Genomic DNA, 9,835 nt, shown 5'->3' with positions numbered 1-9,835 from the left:
GTTTCTACATAGTATTCCTTCGACAAATCCAAAGCTAGAAATCTCTTAGTTCAAATATGCACGTTACTCAAACAACTCCAGATTCTATTAAGAGGTTTCATCCCGGCGAAATTAAAACATTGCTAATTTTACAGTAATTATGTGATATCTTCAAATAGATAAAAGATAATCGAAATGTGGAACAAGAGCGCCCTAGACAATATCATTTTACACAATATATCGTTATCACGGCCCACTTAACTGCTTTCGATTTCTGGCCATTTTGAAAATCGGCATTTATTTTCGCGTTTCTAAACGGCTGGAAACGGAAAGCCACTAGGTCACTTGTGATAACGATACCTCACACAAAATAATATTGTCTAGGGCGCTCTTGTTCCGCATTTCAATTATCTTTTATCTATTTGACGATATCACATAATTACTGTAAAATTAGCGGTATTTTAATTTCGCCGGGATGAGGAGTCTTAAGACTCTCTCTATGAGGACTGCGAGGTGATAAATCTCTTTGTTCAGTTATCACTCAATTTTAATATTTCTTGGGTTCAGCTCAAACATCCAGTATCTTAGTGAACCGTATGTTAGAAATTCAGCATTCGTTTCGATCAATCCTCCGTTCTGTAAATAATTCAATCCTTCAATAATGACAAAATCTGAAATTGTTATGTTCAAATATGGAATGAATTCTAACTAACTAACTCTATGGCCTATGGAACCCGGAGATTCAATGCCGCGTTCACTAAAGCTCTCCACTGACTTCTATCCTTAGCTAACTGCATCCAGTTTCTACTTTGTATTCCAATCTCTGCGAGATCCATCTTAATATTGTCCTCCCATCTGCGCCTAGGTCTTCCTAATGGTCGTTTTCCGATTGGTCTTCCAGTCAAGACTTTGAAAGCGTTTCTACTTTCTTCCATTCCAGCTACATGACCCGCCCACCTAAGTCTCCTAGACTTGACGACCCTAACAATGTTGGGTAAACCGTATAAATTATGTAGTTCCTCGTTATGAAGTTTCCACCATTCCCCATTCCCGTTCCTCTTTGACCCGAATATTCGTCTCAGGATCTTGTTCTCAAATACTTTCAGTCTATGTTCTTCCCTCAGATTAAGTGACCATGTTTCGCAGCCATACAAAACAACAATGGAATGAATTCTAACATAATTATAATACGAACCTTTTGTCTTAATGTGTGTAAATTACTCGACTATGTGCACCAACTATCCACTGTTCCTACAATAAACAACAATGTTAAAATAAGATTGTAACTGTCACTCTGTACCACTTGTGTATATTATGTTCAGAGCGGCACAAAATTAGAGAACTTTTGATTTTACTGTATATTTGACGGAAGCATTATCACATTTGGCTGATAAATATATAGATTTTCGTCGTGGTTCTTGAGGAATTCACGTCAGTAAAACCTTAAATTTTACCAGTACTGAAGGGAAGAAAGTTGTATACACGTTATTACCACGTTGGAAAGCTTTCTTCAAGTTGCAGTAATACATTTTAAATTTCACTGATGTAACTGCGCTGAAGACCGATAGACTCTATTAATGCATTGTAAGCCATAAATACAATTGTCCACATAGAGTAATTGTTTACAGAATATACGAAGTAGTAAGTAACTTACTAAAATATATTTTTATTCACACTTATTTATGAGTATCTATCTGATTATACTTCACAAAATATCGTCATGTAATTTAGTCAACAAGACGACAACAAAATATTTTATTATCAGAATATTTTTTAATGAACATTGTACCTTATCCAGACCAGCAGAACAAAGAACTTTATCTTATTTTAAGATTTTGCTATCAAATATAGAGAACACTGTACTAATACCAGGAATTTTTAATATAAATATTTTCTTAGTAACTAAAATTATTATTACATTTTAAAAATAGGACTATAAGAAAGTATTTTTTTAAAATAATATAACATCGAAATGTTTTCCCAATTAGTAAATCAGGCACAAAAATATAAGACTCAGGGTAAACTTCTGTGTATTAGATATCAGACTGTAAACACTAGTAAAATTCATAATATTATAATTGTATCATATTTAGAAACAAATACTCGTACTAATTTTCTTAGTTATTTATTCGTGTTTTTCTTTAGTATACAGAGAAATGTTTTGTTGTTTATGGTATTGGTTTAATACTACAGGTTATTAATAATCTAACATTTTTGTGTAAAATAACATATAAACTAGCGTAAATAATATCAGTGGTTCAATGTTAAGAATTTCTACACCCCCCACTGGGCTCTGTATCTGTTCCTCAGTTTCCTTTGTTGTGCCCATGGCTAAGTCTCTCCTTTAGGGGCCAACAATACAAAAAAAAAGACAATTAAAACAAATAAGCCTGTCCAAGGATGCACCTGAAGAGGAAGCCAGAACACTGACATGCAAGCTTAGTCGCAAATATACAAACAGGTTAATGCACGTGTGCACGTAATACATACGTCATATAAAACAAAAGATATTTACGCATGTATCTGATTAACTAAAATGAATAAATTAAAGTACTATAATATGTAACACAAATATGTTAAACCCTATAGTTCCGATAGTGTCTCTGGTAATTTGGCGTAGGCATCTGAGGTTGTAGCCCCTCATGGTTTCCAAGGAGTTTTCATAGCATAAGTTGGACTTTTTAGGATGGTCAGTACATCTCCTGACACCAAAATAACTGTGAGAGTTTGTCTTCATGCTCCGATGCCGACACTAGTTACGTCAGTAGATTCTTTGTTCCTTGGGAGTCCCCTGCAAAAATGCATTTCGGTAGTTAGCACTTTCACTACAATTCTTCGAAATACTTTTCTATTAAAGATTGGAAATTAAAGCGAAACGATTCACTCTCAGACCAAAACTGCGGATCGGTTTAAAATCACAAGGTAACGGATTTAAAACAGGGCAATTGCCCAGTCGATCACAAGTAACAATGAAGGTGCTACTCCATAGAATATTTTCCTATAATATATTTTCAAAAGTCAACAATTATTAAACAATTAACCTGAAATGTTTATACTATTTTTAAACCCTAGGCATCATGACATGAATTATTGTTATCCAATATAACACTGTTATAGGAGTATAATATGCGTGTTTCGTTTATATGTAATCCAGTCATTACACCACTTTCTGCAATATTAATTCTGAAGTCAGCTTGATAAAGAAGCTGGTGGAAAACATGGCCTGCAAATCATGATGTGGGACTCATCATTCCACGCGGTATATCAACATTTATTAGTAGACATCGTTTGGTATAATTGCACTGTTAAAAATAGTAATTGATGATAGCTTTAATAAGAAAGTCAGTTACATAGAATCTGTATCCGTTAAGGAAGTCTCACAATGTATTTTTATCCCAGTAAAATACTTTGTAATGGCATATACATTTTAAAGTTATAAAATATACATTTTCTAGGGAAATATAAAGTATATAAGAATAACTTGTAAATTAAACCAACACCATTAATTAGACTTTATTTTAAAAAATAAAAATTTGTATATCTTAGTTCAAGAAGTTTAAGAAGAGTTGTTATATTCAATTATGTAAGTCAATTATGTGATTGAGAAGACAGTAGACGTCGATTATAAAGCATTATATAATGTAATCGTTGTAATTTTATGTCGAATTTAGTGTAACAATTATGGGCTTTCTATGTTAAAATGTCAAGAGAAAACGTACTGTACAAATAGCAAAGTAATTTTAGATAGAGCTATAAGGATATATTTATTGTATATTGGGACTGATTTGAAGAACAGCAATTTGAAACTGTGGACTGGAAAACAAACTGGAAACTTTTATTTTTGTACAGTGTACAATGTTATATATACATATATGGTGTATAAATGTGTCCAGCAATGTTTGCTGTTGAAATATCTCACTGTTTCGTTGTTAATTGTTGTATATATATTTTTTGTACTGTACATTGTCCGACCTTTAAAAGTGGTATGTAAAAAGTGATAAGCATACTTGTTTTGTGGTATGCTACAGAAGCCCATACAACATCAGAAAATATTTTTAACGATATGTTTCCTTAGCTTAGCTAGAGATCACCTTTTTATTTTAAATTTAATTTAAAATGACTTGTTTGTTGTGTCGTATTTGGAGAAAGGTCTACCAACTTATTGACTAACCTGGATTGATCTTCGGTAAGAGCTAGATATAGTCTACAGAGTGTAGGTTTGGTCAACATGTCAACCACTACCTGTTATCTAACGTTATTCTAGGGCACAGCAGTGTTCTGAGGTACTGGCGATCTCTGGCTTGCTCTTGTTACGCCTATGCGGATCACATCATCCCGCGTATATACCGAGACCAAGAAAGTGGGAACCCTACATACTCAACACCTGCCTCGAATGAGGAATGAATATTCTCAATGGCTAATGATGTATTACTTACTCTCTGATGAGAAAAGTCTCGGGCTATTACGAACACGTTACTTTGTAGTAAACAACTTCTTGTTCGCGTAATTATCCGCGTTCTTCCATTTCTTCTTCCATGTTGACTTTAGCTTATAAGATATAGTCGTGAGTTAACTAAGGTGATATCTTAAAATTTGAAACTAATCATTTGTATAACTTGAGTCCTAAGACAAAAATTATTTTGCTTCAAATAATGTAAATGTCTTGTCTTCTCCACTAGGTTTCACGAATCCAAATTTTCTAAATTATATTAGCAATAATTTAAGATATTCCTTAACTTTAATTGTAGCTATAACAGATTTTTTACTTTCTTATTCTTACGTTTCTCAACTCACTTTCTAGAATCCACGATGAATACCCAAACAAACATAGGTTGCCGAAAACATGAAAAAATGAACTTTAAACGTCCATAGCTAGAAAAATATGGGACCAACCGTAGTCGGGTCAAGACTTCACTTAGGAACTAATATGTGCGCTATCCAAAAATACATGATTCAGAATCTTAAGATACTCACGCAACAATTTATATAGAGGCAGCTTGGCTACGGAGATATAATTTGAACTACTCACCAACTACCTTTATAAAACTTCTTGAATAAGTACCGCAAAACATGGGTATTTGAATAGGGCACATACTACTTCTTAAGTGAAGTCTTGACTCGACCACGGTAGGTCCCATAGTATTGGAGCTACAGACCTTTTAAGTTCATTTTTCATGTTTTCAGCAGCCTATAACTCCGAAAGAAAGCATTTATGCATCTAGATTGGTCAATACTTTTCCTCTTATTTTGGTGTCAGGTATTACTTCCCAATTGTTGTCGGTGTTGTTATGAAATAGACTGTATATGAAAAAATACACTAATTCAAACCAGGTACAAAAGTATAAAATTGGTAGCAAGAATCACGCAAAATATTTTTACTACAGCTTCCGACAGTAAACAGAACAACAAAACCTTTTGGATGACCGGAGCGTTAAAGAAAAGTACGTACAAACACTTCATACGAATAAGATACCGAGTGTTCTGATTTCAAAGTGGCCTTTGAATTCTGGGGCCAAATTTGTTTGAATTCTTCCTTCGGATTCCGAAAGCGATGCTTCATTTAATTTCATTTGCATTTTCTTCGTAATTGCGATAATGATACTTGTTAAAGTCAGAGGCGGCTCTGGAGGATAGTCATATACAAACATTACCATATTACTGCGATAAACAAAGACAAGAAAACTCAAAATGCATACTAATACTGGTAAACCGCTTGTAACGATAAAACGTGTACTTCTTTCTTTATTTTGAAGCGAAGTTCAATTTTATCGATGGGACTTCCCTCAAGAACCACCACTGGCTATAGCTGTCTTCTTACAAACTATAAAGCTACTTCACAGCCCATGAGAAACCAAAATCAGACTGGTATAATGGACGTCGAACGTTTTAACTTATATATCTCAAGGAAAAGTGTTAATATTTTCGTTTCAATTGGCCAAGATATTAGCTAACATCACTCAGAGGATACTGTTAAAGTTATACAATATTTTTTCTATCTTTTTTGTGTTTAGTTTACTGAGACTGAACCAAGATGGGCACCAAACTGTGTACTCTAATTACCAATGAAAATAAGTACCGTATAATCTTTCTTTGTAACATGATAAGGTTTATTTTAGAATACTGTAGGTAAGTGAATTATAATGTTGTAGGTAAATTTAAATCTATAAGTAAGAAGATGTATTATTTTGCTCGTTTTGTTACTTACTTTACTACAGTTAATATAAAATCGAGTTTGATATTTCGAAGTAGATAATTTGTTAGATATTGAAGTACCAAAACAAATTTGAAGAATGATTCTTGAAAGGTTTCCCTAACTTACATCATGATCATCATAGGCATTCTGCCGTTATTGGCAGGTCATTTACGGCAACTGAGAAGCTTCCATGCTCCACGGTCTTCCGGTAACCTCTTCGTCTTCAGGAACGATTTCTCTATTTTGATATCGTCCATTAATTGTAATCTCCTTCGTCCCTTGCCTCTTTTTCCTTCCACCATACCCTCTAGCACGTTCCTCATGTTACAGTTTCCTCTTATCTAATGTCCCAACCAATTTCTCTTCCTCTTCCTAATAATATCTAAAATCGTTCCTTTCTCCCCCACAATTTCTAACACTCTCTGGTTCGTTTTAAGCTCGACCCAGCTAATTCGCTCCATTCTTCTCCACACCGCGTTTCGATAGCTTCCACTTGTTTCTCATCATTTTTCCGTAATTACTAACGTACCGTAGTAATTTAATTTTACTATGAATTTTTTTTCCCTTTTGACATCATAAGGGTTTCTAATGCATTATATTGCAGAAATATTGTATCATACTGATTTGTTCAAAGTTAATATATATCTACCAAATTCATAATTACTTGGCTCGTGTAAGTGTAAAGCAAAACTCACAATCTATTTGACGTCACTCGCTAATATCTAGTTTCTAAAAAGGTATTTTACTTTCATGAAAAATTAGTTTTTTTTATCTACTATGTATAAGATGACAAGGTGTCTTAAATCGGAAAAAATGAAATGAAATCTTTGACTTTTACGTCCCACGATTATGCCGGTTAGGCTAAAGGGGGAGGTGATTATGAGTAATGAATGAAATGGTGGAATGAAGAAAGTGGGAGGAAACGGGAGAACCCCGAGGAAACCCACGCACACGGTTTTTGTCCACCTGTCCTAAATCGAGTGATTATTTGGAATTTAATATCACTTTAAGTAGCGAGCAGTGTGAGGTGGACTATTTAATTGAGTCCCAAAATAATATTTTAGGTTTATATTCCAGTCAGACCCCGTCACAAGGGAATATTAATTAGTATATGCAAAGGAATTGTCGAAACGATTCTTTCATGTAATTATTTACTTGTTCACTTATTACAAGGTTCCAATTACAATAGGCATTACAAATCATAATCGAATGTAAAAGCCATTTTAATGTACTAATTGCGTAATACAGAATAAACAAATAGAGATACAGAAAAAAGTTATTATTCAAATCTGTATAATTTCGTACAAAGCATACATATTTAAAGATTTTCGAATATGTAAATGTTCAAGTCTCTAAATATTTAAATATTATCATCATATGAACAAAATATTGAATTTTAAATTTAAACGTTATTAACTCATATATGCACAAAATTGAAAAATATTTTCAATTTGAAATGCATATGTATATTCATAATATTATTTTAATTCTTACCTACAACAGTTAAGAATTAGTGAAAAAGTTTATATTTATTTAGAATGTAGTTCATTAATAGTTATTGTGAGAGTGAATATAGACTTTGATGAATCCAAACATCAGCTAATATTTAAGTACCTAAACTGTTTCTTAAATTTCTAAGAAATATTTATAATTCCACGAAGGAGTCAATATACTCGTAGCAAATATTTAAGGTAACTTTATTATAATAACAAAAATACCGTTTAATATGATTATAAGCTTAGTAAGCTTATGATTATAAGCTAATTCTATAAGCAGATCTAATGTAGTTAAAGATCTAGATGTTACATTTCATCCGAAATTAACGTCCATTAAACACATCGAAAATGTTACTTTGATGTTTTTGAATTATTATGATTCATAATTAGAACTGGTAAGGAATTTGAAGAACTGGTACTATAGAAAAACTCTTGAAAATGTATTACTCATATGTACGCTCCAAGTTGGAATATGCTATTGAAATTTGAATAATATTTCAATTAGTAACATTTTGACATTTGAAATTCTCTGTGATTTTCCTTTCAATAAATAGTATTTTATACTCTCTCTAAGTAGTACATACAATACCTCCATTGCTCGCTTTGACTATGCACTTTGGTATATGCAATATCTTTATTTCCAACACGTCCTACGAATTGCATATAATCACTAAATTTCCTTCTTTGTCGGTAAAGGGTACGGACTTTAAGGTAAAAACTGTAAGATGTTTGTAATGGGTTTCACGCAAGTAAAAATTAACATTTTATGCTAACTCTAGAATCATCTTTCGATATGTCAGTGTAAATATGGTAATATAAATTTTACAAAAGAAATGTTGTTAATATGTAATTTGTACTCGATGAGCATAAAAGGTCATGATCGTAATTTATATGATAATATATCATACTTGATAATTTTGTATATAACTAATATACATACATGTTGACATATCTATATGCACGTAACGGTGTAACTATAATTATCCGCCCATATAAAAAATGATGTATTTGGAATATTATGATGCTTGAAGATAATTGTTCGTTGATGTCTGTATTTTATATTAATTGTGAAATTGGTGTAAATGTAAATGTTTGACAAAAATAAGCTATTTTGTTTGTAGTCTTAATGCCTTATGTTTAAATAAAAATAAAGTTAAAAGTGTTAAAGTTATGTCTACATATACGAAAACAGTTTGTCAAAGCCTGAATTGCTACAGTACTTTACACAGTAATAATATATTTTAATTAAATTACAACAGATCATTGATAAGTTGAATGCCATTAAATCAATGTGAAATATAAATGTTTAGTAACATGAGGAGTACATAGCGGAGACTGTCCTAGTGTTATGAATATTATTTTTCTCGAAATAACAACCAGGTAAATTAGACGTTGTCTAAGCTTTTCACAGCTGACGTTATTGGAATAAATCGAGAAGAAAGCAACCCATCAGAATCAGCATAAAAATTCCAAGCACCGATCAATAAATACAATACTGATTGCCAATTGGATGATTGTATACATCAATCACAATATTATCTTTTCAATACTTGTACATATATTAGGTATTTCTTCCATTTGTGGAATAAAATTCTTAACTGTTCTGCACCTTTCTATATTCTATTCCATTGACGTGCTGTCTTCTGACTGGTAACAAAACTGATACTAGCTGATTGGACAAGTTCTGTTTCTACTTCTTGCACCTGATTTGTTGACTTCTTTTTAGTGCTTTTCTATTTTCTATTTATGAGATTTGCTATGTCAGATTCGCTCAGTACAGTACCCTGATTAATTATTTAGAAAATAGGAATATAATATAAGACTTTCTGAAATTGGGATGTACCAATCGTGATTTAATTCGATTGGTACAGAATAGGGACCAGTAGTGCTCCTTTGTTTCTGCGGGCCTCGTTTCTTAAGTTCGTGGAGTTCATTAAGTCATAAAGTTGTTTAACAATTTTAAGATATGTTTAATTTATTGCTTTCCAGCAGGAATGCCATGACAGCACATTTACCAACAAATTAGCTAAAAACTTTGCTACGACTAGATAGTTTTGTCAAAATACAGAGTTTGTTTTCTTTAACAGAACAGTGACACAACTGAAAATCATCAAGATTCCAAAATAGAAAATTAAAGATTGGTATAGTTGTATGTTAACATGACCGA

This window comes from Thermobia domestica, chromosome 7 (assembly GCF_964235325.1).
Source record: "Thermobia domestica chromosome 7, izTheDome1.hap1.1, whole genome shotgun sequence".
NCBI lineage: Eukaryota > Metazoa > Arthropoda > Insecta > Zygentoma > Lepismatidae > Thermobia > Thermobia domestica.
The sequence above is the reverse complement of the archived record's forward strand: the minus strand, read 5'-3'. Positions refer to the sequence as shown.